Source organism: Piliocolobus tephrosceles, chromosome 6, assembly GCF_002776525.5.
Source record: "Piliocolobus tephrosceles isolate RC106 chromosome 6, ASM277652v3, whole genome shotgun sequence".
Lineage (NCBI taxonomy): Eukaryota > Metazoa > Chordata > Mammalia > Primates > Cercopithecidae > Piliocolobus > Piliocolobus tephrosceles.
The window spans coordinates 51594397-51615111 of NC_045439.1; the positions used below are offsets into that span (position 1 = coordinate 51594397).

The 20715-nt window shown below is 40.8% G+C and overlaps 1 pseudogene; it reads left to right on the forward strand.

Moving 5' to 3' along the window:
* Window positions 1–15946: 15946 nt before the first annotated feature.
* LOC111554342 lies at window positions 15947–16233 on the forward strand (annotated as a pseudogene).
* The last annotated feature ends 4482 nt before the right edge of the window (window positions 16234–20715 follow it).

The window sequence follows — 20715 nt, forward strand, 5'->3', positions numbered from 1 at the left end:
AGGACTCCACCCCCCACCCCCAGCTGTCCCTCCGACCCCCACCCAGGCAATGGGGCAGTAGCAGCTCCTCACCTCCCTGGGGCAGAGCTCCCAGAGGGAGGGCAGGCCTGGAAAGTCTGTTGGGGCAGGGGATGGTACGGACCCCTAGCACAGAGCAGCTGCCTCACGGAAAAGCGACTGGACTGTTCCCCTCCCATGCAGGTCCCACCCTCACTTCTCATGAGCGGTGTCTGCCTAACCTGGGACTCCAGCAGAGCCACCCTGTCCCCACCTAAACACTTCAATCAGAGGCAGCCCAGCATTTCTCTCAGGAGGAAATTCCGGAGTCAACCTAGGGACAAAGGGCCTAGTGTCTAGACTGGCACCTGTAGCACACAGCAGCCACCACACAGAAAGGAGTCTAGCCCCTCTTCCCGGGGAGCCCCTACCCCGCCCTCTCCACCAGGCAGGACCCCCAACTCAGGATCACAGAACAGCCACCCTGGCAGCCACCCTGGCTGAGCGCACCCACCGGCAGTGGCTCTGGGTGTCCCTAGGGAGAGGCTCCCAGAGGGAACCGACAGCCCCTCTGTCACGGCCACAGCAACGGTTCTGCCCCTGCTGTCCTTGGTCTCAGGAAGAAACAAAGAGCCTGGGCGCTACCCCCGAGCTTCCAGAATGCCACTGTGACCATAGAGAAAGGAGCGTGGTCTCTCCTCCCAGTGAGCCCTGGACATCCGCTCCCCAACAAGTGGGGCCCCCAGCTCAGGCCAGCAATGCAGCCGCCCCACCAGCTGGTTGAACGCCCCTAGTAGCAGCAGCTCCGCATTTCTCAGAGGTGGAACTCCCAGAAACAACCAAAAGCCCCTCTGCCACTGTCTCTGCAGGGAAACTGCTCTTGCTGCCCTCAGATTGGGGAAGGACCAAAGACCCTGGGAGCTTTATCCACAACTCTAGCAAGCTGCAGTTGCCCCTAGGAGAGGAAGCCAGTATGTCTCCCAAGGGCCTCACCCAACCACTGCTTGTCACCAGGCAACCCCCCAGCTTGGTCCCACAGTGCAGCTGCCCCATCCCAGGCTGATCACACTGATTGCAGCTTGGCACCTCTCTGAGGTGGAGTCCCAGGAGACAAGTGAAAGACCCTCAGCCACAAACACTGCTTAGGCTCCTTCCTTTGCTGCCTCCAAGCTGGGGAGGAAACATGAAGCCTGAGATTGCCCCAGAGCTGGGGTGGGCAGCCTGGGAGGGCAAAGCTGTGATCCACAGCCAGCACTCAAGTGGGAGAGGAGCCCACACTTTTTCAGGGCATAGACAGGGAGCAAGGGAGGCAGCTGTGAGGAAATACAGAGGAACCACATGGCTGAGAAAGAACCTCCTGACAATTATGCTTAACTGCCACCTAGTGGCTCACACCCCAAACTTCAACACCAAAAATACTTGGCTAACATAACCCGCTGTGAAACAAACAAGAATTCAGCTACAAAGTCCCTGCACAAAGCCTCACCCTCTGAAAACTTCCAGAAAAGAAGCCTATTGAGTGTGCTCAATCTACACCACAGTTAAAGGAACACCCACATGCAGAGATGAGAAAGAACCAGGCAATTCAAAAGACCAAAGTGTCTTCATTCCTCCAAACAACCTCACTAGTTCTCCAGCAAGGGTTTTTAACTGGGCTGAGATGGCTGAAATGACAGAAATAGAATTCAGAATATGGATAGGCATGAAGATTAAGATTAAGGGGAACATCAAAACCCAATCAAAGGAATCTAAGAATCACAATAAAACGATACAAGAGCTGACAGACAAAACAGTGTAAAAAAGAACCTAACTGATCTGATAGAGCTAAAAAACACACAATGATAATTTCATAATGCAATTACAGTAGCAACAGCAGAATAGACCAAGCTGAGGAAAGAATCTCAGAGATTGAAGACTGGCTGTCTGAAATAAGACCATCAGACAAAAATAAAGAAAAAATAATGAAAAGGAATAAACAAAACCTCCAAGAAATATGGGATTATGTAAACAGATCAAATCTATGACTCATTGCATCCCTGAAACAGACATGGGATAAAGCAAGCAACTTGAAAAACATATTTCAGAATATCATCCGATATGGATTCATGTCCCTGTCCAAATCTCACATCAAATTGTAATCCCCAGTGTTGGAGGAGGGGACTGGTGGGAGGTGATTGGATCATGGGGGTGGATTTTCCCTTTTCTGTTCTCCAGATAGTAAGTGAGTTATCACAAGATCTGGTTGTTCAAAAGTGTGTAGCATCTCTCCCTTTGTTCTCTTCCTCTGTTCCAGCCATGTAAGATGTGCCAACTTCCCCTTCACCTTCCACTATGATTGTAAGTTTCCTGAGGCCTCCCCAGAAGCAGAAGCCTATATAGCCTGCAGAATCATAAGCCAATTAAACCACTTCCAGACACATAATCATCAGATTCTCCAAGATTGAAATGATGGAAAAAATGTTAAAAACAGATAGAGAGAAAGGGCAGGTCAGCTACAAATGACACCTCATCAACATTCTCAAAGAAAAAAAATGTCTAACCAAAAATTTCAAATCCAGTCAAACTAAGATTTATAAGTTAAGGAGAAATAAGATCCTTTTCAGGCAAGCAAATGCTGAGGGAATTTGTTACCACCAGACCTGTCTTACAAGAGCTCCTAAAAGGAGCACTAAATATAGAAAGGAAAGACCATTATCACCTACCACAAAACACATTTAAGTACACAGACCAGTGACACTATGAAGAAACCACACAACCAAGTCTGCATAATAACCAATTAACAACATGATGGCAGGATCAAATCCATACATACCAATACTAACTTTGAATGTAAATGGGCTAAATGCCCCCAAATAAAAGGCACAGAGTGGCAAGTGGTTAAAGAAGCAAGACACCCATAGGCTCAAAATAAAGAGATGGAGAAAAATCTACCAAGCAAATGGAAAACAGAAAATAGCAAGGATTGCAATCCTAATTTCAGACAAAATAGACTTTAAACCAACAATGAGCAAAAAAGACAAAGAAGGAAATTACATAATGGTAAAGGGCTCAATTCAACAAGAAAAACTACTATCCTAAGTATATATGTACCCAACACAGGAGCACCCAGATTCATAAAGCAAGTTCTTAGAGACCTATGAAAAGACTTAGATTCCCACACAATAATGGTGGGAGACTTCAACACCCCACTTACAAGATTAGACAGATCCTTGAGGCAGAAAATTAACAAAGATATTCAGAACCTGAACTCAACACTTAACTAAATGAACCTAGTAGATATCTACAGAACTCTCCACCTAGAAACAACAGAATATACATTCTTCTCATTGCCACATGGCATATACTCTAAAATTGACCACACAATCGGACATAAAACAGTTCTTAGCAATTAAAAAAAACATACCAACTACACTCTCAGAGCAGAATGCAATACAAAATAGAAGTCAATACTTAGAAAATTGCTCACAGCCATATAATTACATGGAAATTAAACAACTTTCTCCTAAATGACTTTTGGGTAAATAATAAAATTAGAGAAGAAATAAAGTAGTTCTTCAAAACTAGTGAGATCAAAGATACAATATACCAGAGTCTCTGGTACACAGCTAAAGCAGTGTTAAGAGGAAAAGTTATAGTACTAAAAACCCACATCAAAAAGTTAGCAAAATCTCAAATTAACAACCTAAAGTCACAGCTAGAAGAACTAGAGAAACAAGAGCAAACCAATACCAAAGCTAGCAGAAGACAAGAAATAACCAAAACCAGAGCCGAACTGAAGGAAATTGAGATACGAAAAACCATATGAAAGATAAATGAATCCAGGAATTGGTTCTTTGAAAAAAATAATAAAATAGACTGCTCAACTAATAAAGAAAAAAAGAGAAAATCTAAATAAACACAATTACAAATGACAAAGGAGACATTACCACTGACCTCACAGAAATACAAAAAATATCAAAGGCCCTGTGAACACCTCTATGCACAAAATTAGAAAATTCAGAAGAAAAGGAAAAATTTCTGGACACATACATCCTACCAAGACTAAACCAGGAAGAAACTGAATCCTTGAACATACCAATAATGAGCTCTGAAACTGAATCAGTAATAAAGAGCCTGCCAACCAAAAAAAAAAAAAACAGCCCAAGACCAGATGGATTCACAGCCAAATTCTAGGAAGGAGATGTATTAAGAAGAGCTGTTACCATTCCTACTGAAACTATTCCAAAAAAAATGTGAGGCCAGCATGTTCCTGACACCAAAATCTGGCAGAGACACAACAAAATAAAGAAAACTTCAGGTGAGTATCTTTGATGAACATAGATGAAAAAATCCTCAACAAAATACTAGCAATATGGATCCAGTGGCACATCAAAAAGCTAATCCACCACAATCAAGTAACCTTTAGTCCTGGGATGCAAGGTTGGTTCAACATATGCAAATCAATAAATGTGATTCATCACATGAATGGAGCTAAAGACTAAAACCACATGATTATCTCAATAGATATGGAAAAGTCTTTTGGTAAAATTCAACGTCCCTTAAAGTTTAAAATCCTCAGTAAACTAGGCATTGAAGGAACATACTTTGAAATAATAAGAGCCATCTATGAAAAACCCACAGCCAATATCATACTGAATGGGCAAAAGCTGGAAACATTCCCCCTTGGAAAATGGCACAAGACAAGGATACCCTGTCTCAGCACTCCTATACAACATAGTATTGGAAACCCTGGCCAAGGCAATAAGGCAAGAGAAAGAAATAAAAGTCATCCAAATGGGAAGACAGGAAGTAAAACTATCCCTGTTTGTAGATGATATGATTCTATATCTAGAAAAATCCCATTGCTTCTGCCCAAGAGCTACTTAAGCTGATAAACAACTTCAGCAAAGTTTAAGGATGGAAAATCAATGTACAAAAATGAGTAGCATTCCTATACACCAACAACATCCAAGCCAAAATGTGAATCAGGAACACAATCCCAGTTTCACAATTGCCACCAAAAGAATAAAATGCCTAGGAATATAGCTACCAGTGGTGAAAGATCTCTACAATGAGAATTACAAGCCACTGCTCAAAGAAATCAGAGATGACACAAACAAATGGAAAAACATTCCATGCTCATGGATAGGAAGAATCAATATCATTAAAATGTCCATATTGCCCAGAGCAATTTACAGATTCAATGCTATTCCTATCAAACTACCAATGACTTTCTTCACAGAACTAGAAAATTTTATTTTAAAATTTAGATGAAAACAAAAAGCCCAAATAGCCAAGGCAATCCTGAACCAAAAGAACAAAGATGGAGGCATCTTTCTAACCAACTTCAAACTATACTACAGGGCTATAGTAACCAATCAAAACAGTATGGTACTGGTAGAAGAACAGATACATAGATCAATGAACAGAATAGGGAGCCCAGAAATAATGCTGCACACCTACAACCATCTGATCCTCAGCAAAGCTAACAAAAACAAGCAATAGGAAAAGGACTCCCTATTCAATAAATGGTTCTGAGATAACTGGCTAGCCATGTGGAGAATAGTGAAGCTGGACCCCTTCCTTATACCATATACCATACACAAAAATCAACTCAACATGAATTAAAAACTTAAAGGTAAAACTATAAAAACCTTGGAAGATAACCTAGGAAGTACCATTCTGGACAGAAGAACAGGCAAAGATTTTATGACAAACACACCAAAACCAATTACAATAAAAGCAAAAATTGATAAGTGGGATCTAATCAAACTAAATAGCATTTGCATAGCAAAAAAATTTTTTTAATTAAAAAAATAAAAAAACAAACTGTCAACAGAGTAAACAGACAATCTACAGAATGGGAAAAAATATTTCCCTATACATCTGTGCACCTGACTATACATCTGACAAAGCCCTAATATCCAGCATCTATAAGGAACTTAATAAAATTTACAAGCAAAAAACAAAAACAACCCTGCTAAAAAGTGGACAAAGGACTTTAACAGACACTTTTCAAAAGACAACATACACACAGCCAACAAGCATATGAAAAAAATGCTTAATTTCAGTAATCATTAGAGAAATGCAAATCAAAACCACAATGAGATGTCATCTCTCTCCAAGCAGAATGGCTATCATTAAAAAGCCAAAAAATAACAGATGTTAGTAAGGTTGTGGAGAAAAGGGAACATTTATACACTGTTGGCAGGAGTGTAAATTAGTTCAATCATTGTGGAAAGCAGTATGGTGATTCCTCAAAGAACTTGAAACAGAATCACCATTTAGTCCAGCAGTCCCATTATTGAGTATATACTGAAAGGAATATAAATCATTCTGCCATAAAGACATGTGCACTCAAATGTTTGCATTCAAATTTGCAGCACTATTCACAATAGCAAAGACATGGAATCAACATAAATGCTCATCAATGACAGACTGGATAAAGAAAATGTCATACATATACACCATGGAATACTATGCAGTCATAAAAAGGAATGAGATCATATCCTTTAAAGGAAAATCAATGGAGCTGGAGGCCATTATCCTTAGCAAACTAATGCAGGAACAGAAAACCAAATATCATGCGTTCTCACTTGTAAGTGGGAGCTAAATAATGAGAACACATGGACACAAAGAAAGAAACAATAGACACTGGGGCCGACTTGAAGTTAGAGGGTGGGAGGATGAAGATGAGCGTAAGAAATAACTACTAAGTTGTATTAGTCCATTTTCACACTGCTGATAAAAACATACCCAAGACTGTGTAATTATAAAGAAAGCAAAGCTTAATGGACTCAAGTTCCACCTGGCTGGGGAGACCTTGCAATCATGGCAGAAGGCAAAAGGCACGTCTTACATAGTGGCAGACAAGAGAGAACAACAGAACTTGTGCAGGGAAACTCCCCTTTATAAAACCATCAGATCTTGTGAGACTTATTCACTATCATGAGAACAGCACAGGAAAGACCACTGCCATGACTCAATTATCTCCCACTGGGCCCCTCCCAGAACACATGGGAATTGTGGAAGCTACAATTCAAGATGAGATTTGGGTGGGGACACAGCCAAACCATATCCTGAGTACTATGTTTAGTATATGGGTGACAAAATAATTTGTACACCAAACCACTGTGACACAAATTTACCTATATAACAAACCTGCACATGTACCCCTAAGCCTAAAATAAAAGTTAAAGAAAACAAAAGTTAAAGAAAAATTTTAAAAAACTAAAATTTAAAAAATAGTGTCATTTGCAATAGTTCCAAAGAGAAAATATTTAGCTATAAATCTAGCAAAATATATATAAAGTATGATGAAAGCAAAGCACTAATGAAAGAAATTAAAGAAAACCTAAATAAATGAAGAAACATACAGGGTGTTAAGAACTGAATGTTTCTGTATACCCCCACCACAAATTATACGTTGAGGCCCTAACCCCTTAAGGGATTCTATTTGTGGAGATGAGGGGCTCTAAGGAAACAAAGTTAAATAAGGTCGTAAGAGTGGGGCCTTGATCCAATAGGATTAGTGGCCTTATAAGAAGAGACACCAGCAAGCCCACTCTCTCTCTCTCCACACATACACAAGAAAGAGATCATATAAGGACCCAATGAGAAAGTGGCCATCTACAACCCAAGGGGAGACCCCTCACCAGACACCAACGCTACTGGCACCTTGATCGTGGACACCTAGTCTCCAGAACTGCAAGAAAATAAATTCCTGCTGTTAAACCACTCAGTCAATGGTATTTCGTAACAGCAGCCCAAGCAGACAAATATACCATGTTTGTGAATTAGAAGAGTTAACAAAGTAAAAAATGATAATTCTATCCAAATTAATCTAGAGATTTAATACCATTTCTATCAAAATCTCAACAGGATTTTTGCATATAAAAGCCAATTCTCAAATTTATATAGAAAGACAAGCAACTAGAATAGCCAAAACAATTTTTAAAAATAAGAATAAAGAACTACACTCCCTAAATTTAGTATTACTAAAACGTACAGTAATCAAAAGAAATGATGTTGGTCAAAAATAGATATATAGATCAATGGAACAAAACAGAGAATCCATAAATAAGCCATACAAGTATAGCCAATTTTTAACAAAGGTAAAAGTAATTCAATGGAGAAAGGATAGTCTTTTTGACAAGTGGTGTTGGAACATCCTTATGCAAAAATATGAAACCTCAACCTAGGCCTCATAACTTACACAAAAATTAACCAAAATGTATCATAGGTTAAAAGGTGAAAATAGAAATCTAAAACTTTTAGGAGAAAATTTTTGTGACCTGGAGTTAGGCAATGAGTTCCTAGACATGAACCAAACACACAACCCATAGAAAAATTAATAAATCAGACTTTATCAAATTATTACCTTTTGCTCTGTGACAGACACTTTTAAGAGACTGAAAAGACTAACTACAGACTTGGAAAAAATATTGGTAAGTCACATATCTGACAAAAGACTCCTGAATATATAAAGAACTCTCAAAACTCAAAAAATGAAGCACCCAATTTAAAAATTGGCAAAAGACTTAAACGGATATTCACAGTGGATAACGCCTATAATCCTAGCACTTTGGGAGGCTGATGTGGGCAGATCTCTTGAGTCCAGGAGTTCAAGACCAGCCTGGTCAACATGGTGAAACCTCATCTCTACTAAAAATACAAAAATTAGCCAGGTGTGGTGGCACGCACCATAATCCCAGCTACTCAGGAGGCTGAAGCATAAAAATTGCTTGAACCCCAGAGGCAAAGATTGCAGTGAGCTGAGATCACACCTCTGTACTCCAGCCTGGGCAACACAGTGAGATTCAAAAAAAAAAAAAAAAAAACCAAACCCAACGATACATAGATATCAATGAAAAGACGTTCAGTATCATTAGCCATCACAGAAATGCTAATTAAAACCACAATTAGATATCACTACATGCATATTAGGATGAATAAAATTGAAAATAGTGACCATATTTATAAAGGTAAATATAAATATAATCCCTCCCAAAGTGCTGGGATTACAGGCGTTATCCACTGTGCCTGGCCTACATATCATTGTTAGTGAATATCTGTTTAAGTCTTTTGCCAGTTTTTAAAACTGTGTTCTTAATGTTTTGAGTTTTGAGAGTTCTTTATATATTCAAGCGTCTTTTGTCAGATAAGTGACTTACAAATATTTTTTTCCAAGTCTACAGCTAGTCTTTTCAGTGTCTTAAAAGTGTCTGTCACAGAGCAAAAGTTAAGAAGTTGACAAAGTCTGATTTAGTAAGTGCTGCAAGCATGTGGGTCAGCTAAAGCTCTCATACATTGCTGTGAGAATGCCAAACAGTACAGCTTTTATGAAAAGCATTTTGGCAGTTTCTTATAAAGTTAAACATACACTTACCATATGATCCAGCAATCCCACTCCTAGATGTTTACCATAGTGAAATGAAATATACATTCACACAAAAACCTGTATACAAATGTAAATATCAACTCTAGTCTTAACCACCTAAAACTGGAAACAATCTAACTGTCCCTCATTGGGTAAAGGGATAAACAAATTGTGATGCAGCTATACAATGAAATACTACTTCACAATAAGAAGGAACAGTCTACTGAGGCATGGAGCAAATTGGGTGAATCTTAACAGCATTTATGCTAAGTGAAAGAAGCCAGTATCAAAAGGCTCTCTTCTGTATCATTACATTTATGTAATAACCTCAAAAAGAAAAAAATTACAGTGATGGATCAGTGGTTGTTGGGGTTGGAATGGTATAGTGTAGGGTGTGACTAAAAGGGAGTAGCACAACAGTGTCTTTTGGTGGTGCAACTATTCTGTACCCTAACTGCAGAGGTAGTTTCATAAATTTTTACATGTACTAAAATTTATAGAAAACTATACATACAACAAAGTCCATTTTTGGTATATTAACTTAAGAAATAATTTTTAAAAAACAGAAGAACATTAAATTGGTAGGATCATTTTGACCAAATTCTTTGAGTCTGAGAATTGTATTAAAAAGACATGCTATTAGCATCTGAATCAAAATGCAGATTTGAATACATCATGAAAATGTGGACATGAATTTGACTGAGTTATATTTATAGGCCTCGGGCTAAGATGCAGATCACAATCTTTAGTTGGTGCAGTACTTGTATACCTTAGAGAATTTCTTGGCAGAGATCTAATTTATCGTAAGTAAGATTACCAGTCTAGAGACTTTTGCAAGGCTACTCCTTGATAACATGACTGGCCAAATCAAATTGGATCTTATGATCAATATTCTTCATAATAAAGAGACTAAGCCAACTTGGCTAAAAAAGTCAGTCTCCCTCAATGTACTAAATTGTATTTGCTATGTCTTGTTCTCCACGAACTGCCTGTTTGATAGACATCTATGATACAAATGGTCAGAAACTCTCTGTCCAGATATCAACTAGAGCTCACTGTCTCCATTAGTACTTTTACCATGCCAGAATTTAATTGAACTTGAGAGCTTATGTTTGCCAACCTCTTCTAAATATAGTGCTTACGAACTTTATACAAAGTGGAATACTTGGGCACTTAAAACTTTACTTTTTCTTGTTTGGGAAATCAGTAGCAGACATGGGAGAAGAATCCTCAAGCAAAGTAAAAGTAAAATGATGTTGAAGAGGCTCTAAATAATACCATTTCCAGAGACATTCACTCATTTACTCCTTCATTCATCTATTCAACAAATATTTGCAGAGTACCAACTACGTGGCAGGCATAGTTGTACAAGACAGATAAGACCCCTGCTCATAAAGCTTGTAATCCAATAAAGGAGAAGGACAAATAATAAGCAACTAGCTAAACAAATAAGATATTTACATATTATAATAGGCATTAGGAAGAAACAACCAGGTGGGGCAATAGAGGATAAAATGGGGGAACCACTTTAGAAGGAATGGTCAGAAGAGGAGCTCAACAAATGTAATATTTGGGCTGAGCCCTGATGGATGAGAATAAGATGGCTGTGTGAAAATGAATGAATTGGATACGGACACGGTGAATGAGAATGCCTTAAGGTAACGGTGCATTTGAGTAACAGAAAGGCCAGTGTGGTTAGGAAGCAGTGAATGAGAGGGAAGTTTGATATAAAATATGTCTGAGAAGTGCAGCAGACAAATCAGACAGAACTTATAGGTCAAAGTTGAGTTCAAAATTTTTTGTAAGAGAAGTAGGGAGTTATTAAAGACTTTTAAGCAGGAGAGTGATATATCTAGTTTGTTATTTGAAAAAACCACCTGTAATCCCAGTACTTTGGGAGTCTGAGGGAGGAGGATCACTTGAGCCCAGGAGTTTGAGACCAGCCTGGGCAACATGTCAAGAACCCATCTCTACAAAAAAATAAAAAATATTCTGGGTATGGTGGCACGCGTCTGTAGTCTTGACAACTTGAGAGGCTGAGTTGGAAGGATTGCTTGAGCCTAGGAGGTGGAGCCTGCGGTGAGCCATTATCCTGCCACTGCACTTCAGCCTGGGCAACAGAGCAAGACTCTGCGTCAAACGAAAAAGAAAAAAAAAACAAAACTAATTTTGTTAAACAGAGCATGGGTTGAAAGGGAGCAAGCCTAAACACAATAATGCCAGTTGCACCTACATGGCAGTGGTGAAGATGGGGAGAACTAGACAGATTTTAAATCTATTTTTGAGGTAGAACCAACAAGAATTCTGATGGAATGAATGTGGGAGGGGTTGAAGGAATGGGAAAAGTCAAGTATAATGTTTAGACTTTTGGCCTGAGCAACTGAGAGTTTGGTAATGTCATTTATTGGAAAGGTTAATAGGAAGACTAAGTTTGTGAGAGAAAGAAACCCCCCCCCCCCCATTTGTAACACATTAAATTTCAGAAGTCATGTGGACATTCAAATGAGAAATATTGATAGCAGACTGGATAGGTAAGAAGCTAAGTGGGGTAGGTCCGAGTTAGACTTAACCAGGAGATGTTACACTAAAACCTTGCGGGGAGAGAGTGGATGGAAAAGGAAAAGAGCTCAAGATTGAATTCCAAGATATGACAACATTTGGAAATTAGGTAGAGAAGGAAGAACCAGCAAAAGAGGCTGAAAAGGAGCAGTTGCTATATTAATTTGTTCTCACATTGCTATAAGGAAATACCTGAGACTGGGTAATTTATAAAGGAAAGAGGTTTAATTGACTCACAGTTCCACATGGCTGGGAAGGCCTTGGGAAACTTACAATAATGGTGGAAGGGGAAGAAAGGTACATTCTTCACAGGACAGCAGGAAGGAGAAGTGCAAGCAGGGGAAATGCCAGATGCTTATAAAACCATCGGATCTTGTGAGACTCACTCACTGTCACAAGAACAGCATGAGGGGAACTGTACCCACGATCCAATTACCTTCACCCTTGGTCCTGCCCTTGATACATAGGGATTATGGGGATTATGGGGACTACAATTCAAGATGAGATTTTGGGTGGAGACAGAACCAAACCATATCCATTGATGATATCAGTGGAAAACCAGCAGAGCTCAGTGTTTTTTGGAAACCAAGAGATGAAAGTGATAGTAAATGGAGGAAAGGGTCAACCAGCCAACAACTGGAGTGGTTGATGCTGCTTAAAGGTCAAATCTAGTGAGGCCAGATAACAGCCGCTTAGATGGACAGCATGGAAGCCATTGGTACCTACCATTAAGGAGAATGGTTTCAGTGGAGAGGAAAACCATTTAAGTGGGAGTGCTGGGTAGAAACTTGACTGAAGTTAAAGTATGAATGAGAGATAAAAAAATGGAGGCAGTTAGTATAGATAATGCATTCCAAAAGTTTCTCTATTTAGGGGAGCTGAGAAGTGGAGTCAAGTGAAAGTTTTTTAACATGGGAGATCTTAAAACGTATTTGTATGCTGTTGGAAATCACCAGCTCAGAAGGAGAAACTGGTGATGCAGGAGAGAATGGATATAAAAGTAGCATCAAGACCCTGGAGAAAGATGTGATCTTTGACAGCAGGTAGAGAAGGTGAATATACATGTGTAGTTAATTCTGTCCAGGAAATAATTAGGTTACCATCCCTACAACATAACTCACCAGATTAAAGACTGTGTGAAGATCCAGCCCAGAGACACTCAGCTATTTCTGTCCTATTACTCCCTTGCCATCATGCTATCATGAGGGCAGTGGGCCAACAAGCCCAGCGTGCCTCCAAAGGGAACTGGTTGAGGAGCGGAACCACGTCGAAGAAAATCTGTAATCATTGCTGCCCCACTGTGTATTTGGTTTCATGCAATTAATGAGTGAATTGATTTTATGTTATTAATAACATAATACTGTCACAGTTATGTTCTCTTGACCTCAAATTGTTCGTGGAACCTTAGAGAAGACCATAGTTTAGCCTGTAGCATACTCAACTAATAAAAGCAACAGCAATACAAGACTGATGAGAATGAGAACATACTATTTTAAATATGTTGGTGGTGTGGGCTGGCTTGGCTTTGAGGAGTGCTGAGACCACTATGGTGGACAAACTCAAAACTGGGACAGAAATTTCCTCATGCAGACAGGGTCCACATGGTGATGATGGGGGGCGGGGGGAAGGCTACAGCTTTCTGGGTATCTGGTGTCCTTTAGATAAACAAGGGATTATCCCTTCAGGTTGCAGATTAAATCCAGGCATCACCTACAGTGGACATTCACACTGATAGAAGGCAAAGCTATGCTCAATCACTGGACAGTTCTAACCCTGTAGGATGAAGGCTTCAGTATCCATAGCCAAGGAGGGGCATAGCAGAAAGGAACTGACAGAGGCTAAGAACACAGCGCCAGGACACAGGGCTACAGGAATCAGAGAGAGTGGATACTGGCAATGAATGCAAGCTTCCTGGGCAATCCTGCTGACTCCAGAGATTTCTTTTTGTCCCTCGCCCTCCAGTTTGCAGTTAAGCTCTAATAATAATATGTTTTTACTAAGTGGATTTGGAGTTACTTTATTTGGAGAGCTGGGTGGATTTTTCTACCAAATCGAAAGTAAGCATTCTTATTTTATCATAAAACACACACACACACACACACACACACACACACACACATACTGGCAACATCCTAGAAATAGACCAGAATATACTCTTAACTTACAGTAAAGGAATAGAGCAGGAATCCATCATACAATCAAATCTTTTGACCCACAAACCCTGTCAAATATCTTAGAGTCATCAAGACATTTCCCTAATCTTATGAGAATGTCTCCAGAGGCACGCCCGTATGGCATGCACACAATTAGGAGTCACAAGCAGTCTGCACAGTTATGAACATAAACATGCAACCCAAGATTAAACACATCCCACATCAGGACAACCCTAAAAAACAGCTGGATATACTCCACTGGCTTCAAAGCTATCAGTGTGTGTACTCCAAGGTACCACACTGCTCATGCTCAGGAAGTTCTGCATGTTCTTAGGGATCTCAGCGTGACATCAAGCTCCATCCCTAACTGAGTGGGGTGAAGAACAGCTCTTCCAGTTTGCAGAAGCTGCTAGACTGGAACATGCAGATCGCACATGTTCCTTCTTGAGGAAGAAGCTCCCAACTCTCAACTCCCAGTAGAGTTATTTCTCATATTGCATTTGAGGTTGGTTGACTTATGGTTCTTTCTTGATAACTGCATGTATTTGAAAATGACGTCCCAAAAACTTTTTTCCCCTCCCTGGCAATCTCTCGATGGCTACTCCTCTCCAAGAGTATTTGCCCATTTCTCTCTCAAACTGACCCTCTACTGGGAGACATAGAGAAACTGTTTTCTCATGGCCATATCATAAGCTTATCACATAGGTCACATTGTGCCCTTAAATAGAGTTTTCCCAATTTCATTCATCATTTTAGCATGTGAGGGGTAACTTGTCCAACTTTCCCTGGACTTTTGACTCAGCTGAAAGATGTGACAGTGGGAAATGAGGAGCAGAGAAAACTTTGAGAAACATAGTTCATCTACATAGACACTGTTTATTGACCCTAAGAAGATGGAAACAATGACTGAAACTAGGAGCTGAAGATGGAGACTCACAGACATAGCAATGACTAAAACCTAAGGAGAAACCAGGCACAGTAGTCCCAGCTACTGAAGGGGCTAAGGCAGGATAATCACTTGAGCCCAGGAGTTCAGAGCTACAGTGTACTTATGATCACACCTGTGAATAGCCACTGCACTCCAGCCTGGGCAACACAGCAAGATCCTGTTTTAAAAGGAAAAGAAAAAAGCTCAGAGGGTGGAGTGGAAATCAGGACAGGTGTGCTATGCTGACCATGATCCTGAGAAATATTTGCCTACTGGGGCCTAGATGCTTCTCCTAATCCTGAGGTATTGGTGACTTTCATACAACTCTCTTTGTGACATCTCAACTAGGCGAGGAAGGAGGTGGTGGTAGGAGAAAAGGCAAGACAGAGAGTGAGAGAGACGGACAATCACTCTTGGAGAGGCACCATTTCCCTGACTCCCAGGGACGAAAGGAAAAGATTTTCTGAACAACATCTTCAATGAGTTACAATTACCATAAAAGAAATCATTAACAACACTTAAAAATCAAATCTTTGAAAGAGGCTAAGAAATTTTGTGCCATAAGATGCAGTACTGTATGAGTGAAGACATAAACAAATAACTGTAATCAGGTGATGAGCAGAATATCAACTAGGTAGAATTGAGGTATCATTGTGAGTTGAGTCATAACAACATTCTCCTTTCATTCCTCAACATTATCTCCTTGAGAGACCTCATCCAGTCTCATGGCTTCAGTATCATCCAATGCTTATGACCCCAACTTTATATTTTTACCTATGATCTCTCCTTTGAGCTCCAGAACTTAGTATCCAACTACCTTACTTTCCATCTCTACTTGGATGATTCATAGATGGGAATCCCCCTATCAAAATGCCAATGGGAGATACCAATTGGCAGTATAGAAAATAATGCTTCTGCTTTCCGGCGGTGATGACCTACCCACATGAGAACATGCCTCTCGCAAAGGATCTCCTTCATCCCTCCCCAGAAGAGAAGAGGAAACACAAGAAGAAACGCCTGGTGCAGAGCCCCAATTCCTACTTCATGGGTGTGAAATGCCCATGATGCTATAAAATCACCACGGTCTTTAGCCATGAACAAACAGTAGTTTTGTGTATTGGCTGCTCCACTGTCCTCTGCCAGCCTACAGGAGGAAAAGTAAGGCTTACAGAAGGATGTTCCTTTAGGAGGAAGCAGCACTAAAGGCACTTTGAATCAAGATGAGTGGGAAACCATCTCAATAAACACATTTTGGATAAAAAAAAAAAGAGAGAGAGAGAAAATAATGCTTCCATCAGATACTTAAATACAATATCAGAAAGTGGAAACATTCAGGGCAAAGGGAAAAAAAATCCTAACGGGATAGGAAACTTGGACATAAGACGTGGTAGGCTTACTATAAGATAGTGAATGACGAGAATGAACCTCAAACAGGGGTATTTCTTGCTGATGGAAACTATAAATAAGAGCAGTTCTTTTCTGAATAGCCTGCAGAAGGAATTACTGGCTAGGCATCTGTCTTCTCAGTTATGTCTGCACCCATGAATAGAAACATTGTCATCTAATGATAATAAATAAAATTCTCAATCTGGAAACTCAAAGTCTGAAGGAAACTCACATACACTTTTTTTTGAGACAGGGTCTTGCTCTGTCACCCAGGCTAGAGTGAAGTGGCATGATCTTGGCTCACTACAAACTCAGCCTCCCAGGCTCCATCGTTCCTCCCACCTCAGCCCCCCAAGTAGCTAGGACTACAGGTACACACCACTATGTCCGGCTAATTTTTGTATTTTCTGTAGGAGTAGGATTTCACTATGTTCACCAGGCTGGGATACTTATAAATCAAGAAAAGCGAGATGAAGTCATCGGGGTCGAGAGCCCCCACATTCCAGAATCAAGGCTTGAAGGGTGATGTCTTAGAGACAATAAAAATGTTACTTTACACAGTGTGTAATAAACTTATGGAATTCTTAGTTCTAGAAGTAACAGAAGCCAAAAACATAAATCAGATTGAGAATTATTTGGTTCCTTCCTTTGGTGGAGGCACCCTAGCAGATTAGCAAGGGAGTTTTATTTTGGGGGAATATAACTAATTTTGTAAAGCTGAAGCTCTGGAGAGATTCGTAAATGCCATCTTGGTGTCCCTTCTGTTTAAATTCACCTCGCAGAGAAGCCAGGACCCCTCAAACCTCAGATCAATGTAGAAGTGAAACAAGACTGCTTAGAGATTACAGAAGATGGAGCTGATAGAGATCTGAATGTCAACATCTGGGACTAAAACCAGAACCAAGATAACCTGAACACCACGGATGCAGTCACAGAATGACATTTAGTGGCAAAAAGTCAGAACGAGCAAATTCAGAAGAGAGGAAGGAGATAGAGACTGGAGAGATGTCATCTTGGGGGCAAAGACTTGAGCATGGGTGAGGAGCAGGCTGTTACAGGCACAAAGCCTTTGTACATCCCTTAGAAATAAGCCTGCCAATGTACCAGTGACCATTTCATGTACCTTTTGGACTTTGCAACAAAAAATACAACATGCACACACATTATAATGGCATCTAGGAATATGCTCTCATACAAAACGTGGGGCATGAGAGGGTACACACATTCCATGAAGTTTTTATTAGTGCCAAAAGCCAAGAAAGGAAGAGGGAAAGCATCCTTTGAACCAAGCACTGCACAGTTTTTCCCAATATGTCATGCACATGAGAATTTAATGAGTCACAAATTCCAGTGGGTATTTTTCCCTCAATTTTCCAGTTTGTTCTATTTTGCAAATATTTGTACTCAAATGATAATGTGACTTTTGTCATACAGCCACACTGACTCCCTCATGAAGAGCTTTATTTAGAGTCAGAAGACATCTGCTAAATTGAGATTTACAAAGAACTTATTAAACACAAACATAAATAGATGGGCTCTGAATATTATATTCTGAGCATTCACTTCCTTATGTACTTGCAAATTATACACCAGCATGCAAAGCATCTCAAAAGAGCAATGCATAAAATCCCCATAGAATCTCTTTCTTCTGAGCACCTTGGAGATGTTCTTTCATCCAAAGCCATTAATTAGGAAGGTTAAACACTGCCTTCCTGGTTTGAAGCCTTTGTCTCTACAGGCTATTGATGCAGAACGTGGGAAAAGACTAAGTAAGTACTTTTGAGGATTATGACAATTGATGATTGACATCAAGGATCCATAATAGAGACACAGATTTCAATTAAGTCTGGCAGTGGACGGGACATGCTACAGTACACGCCAAAATCCTTGAGAACATCATATTCCTGGGGAGCAGACTGTTTTATGATTTTCAGGCTCATAAGTGAGACAGAATTGGACTCATTGCTTCACTTGTGAAACCGTTACTTGGCACTGTCACAGTGACAAACCAATGGCCTAAAATGCAATTAGTTATTATGCATCCTTGTTAAGCAATAGCCTGGTTGCCACTGGCACTACATGTGAGCTGCAGTTAATGTGGCATGCCTAGTTAACAGGCAGATCCCAGTTTGAATGAGATAGGGAACTCACTTCAAACAAGGCATTTCTTTGCAGACCCCAGAAACTATTTTTTAAAAAAACACACTTTCTGCCAAATTAAAGAGAAGTTTTACAACATAATACAAATGCAGTGTTGAAGAAGTTCTGGGATCCCTCTGGAATTGTGTAATATTTTAGTAATATTTATCATTTATCTCCTGTAGTTAGGAAGATAGAGAGGGTCAGAAAAGCACAGTATATAAATTAGTTTCTGTGGCCTTTGATAAAAAATCTGTTTGCATTACATCATTTTAATGGCTCTTGAATTGTGATTGAGGACATTATTGTCTCTCCAAGACTGACCACATCTCCTTAGGGAGTAAAGCCACTACATGGAAAACCTTGTACCCCTTGCCCTTCCCTTATAAATTTAAATCCTACCAAGAGGAAAAACATCAGTTTTACCATCTATCTGCAAATGCATGACCAATACCATGATAATGACAATGACCAAGTCCTCATTGCTCAACAAGATTACTCTAGCAATTCAGAGCAGCCAGAGTCTCAAACCCACATGAAAGAAGGGTGCAGTGATCCCACTCCTACCTCTCCTAGCTGGTGTCCAATCATCCACAGTAAAAGCTTAGTAATTTCCCAAATGTGCAGCAATGGAACACAGATTTCCTCCCAAAAGAAATGCCTCTGAGATAGTGGGTCCTAATTATTGGAAGCTTTGGTTGTCAGTGTGGGATGTTCATGTTTGCAGCCTCTGGTAGATTTAGTATATGAACAGCCCTAATTAATGGCCTCCCTAAATTCAGGCTTTTCATCCTGTAACTGTGCAGGCCCCACCCACTCTGACTCTGGCCTGGGCCATGTGACTTCCTTTGGCCAATGGGACAGTAGCAAATCTGACACATAAAAAGCTCTTCAAAATGTGTGAGTCTTCCTATTTCCTCCATTGTTTCTCTGTGACTGTCACGAGAACCCAGGCAAGCTAGTCTGCCAGAGGGATGTGTGGGCATGAGACATGGGCATGTGGCAGGTCCATGGAGGAGATCAAAGCAGTCCTAGCTGTGGCCCTCAATGAAGCAGCCTTTGATATGGGTGTAAGGCAGGGAAATACTAGGTAGAAAAGGGTGGGGTCCCTGGCAAACCTGGATCCCCAGCCCTAAATGAGAACTGTTTTCCCATCAGAATGTTGCTTTTCCAAAACCACCCTGTACTCATAAAAACCCCAAGTTCCACTAGCAGGAGAGCAGAGCAGGGCAGCAGAGAAGGAGAGAAGAAAAGAAGCAGCTGGATGTCAAATAAAAGCAGCTTGACTTCAGAGGAATGGCTTGACAGTGGGATTTTGGAGAAGAGTTCAGCCAAGGACAGCAGAACTCCAGGGGAAGATTATCTTCCCACTCCATCCCCCTTCCAGCTCCCCTTCCCACTGAGAGCCACTTCCACCACTCAATAAAATCCTCTGCATACACCACCCTTCAATTCATTCATGTGACCTGATTCTTCCCGGACACCAGACAAGTATTCAGGTACCAAGAGGGCAGGGTGTAAAAGGCTGGCACCCTGACCCTCCACTCAGTTGGTTAACACTTAGCCATTTGTGGATAGCAAATGCTAAAACAGCACTGATTGTAACACATGCCCTCTGAAGCTCCAGAGGTCACAGACACCCCCTCCCAGACAGCAGAGCTAAAAGAGCATTGTAACACACTTTGATGCTGCCACAGGACCCACACAGAGCCTGCTTCCACCAGAGAGGAGCGACCAGCCAGTTCCAGCATTCATTTGCCCCAGCTCCTGCACCTACTCACCTGTGTGTTCCACCCCCTGTCATGAGGGGTTCAGAGCTGCAGGCTGAGGGAACAAATCACCCCTTTACAAGTCCTGCAAAGGGGTCAAGGGAAATATCCTGTCTCACCTTCATCTGACCCACAAGCTGAACAGATGCATAAATGAGCCCAGCTGGGACACGCCAAGACTGGTCAGATGAGTAGAGCTGGCTGGTGAACACATGGACCCATGGGAAATCATACATGGCTACTGTTTTGGTTTTTGTTGTTGTTGTTTTGTTTTGTTTTGAGACAGAGTCTCGCTCTGTCACCCAGGCTGGAGTGCAGTGGCGTGATCTCGGCTCACTGCAAGCTCCACCTTCTGGGTTCATGCCATTCTCCTGCCTCAGCCTCCTGAGTAGCTGGGACTACAGGTGCCCACCACCACGCCCAGCT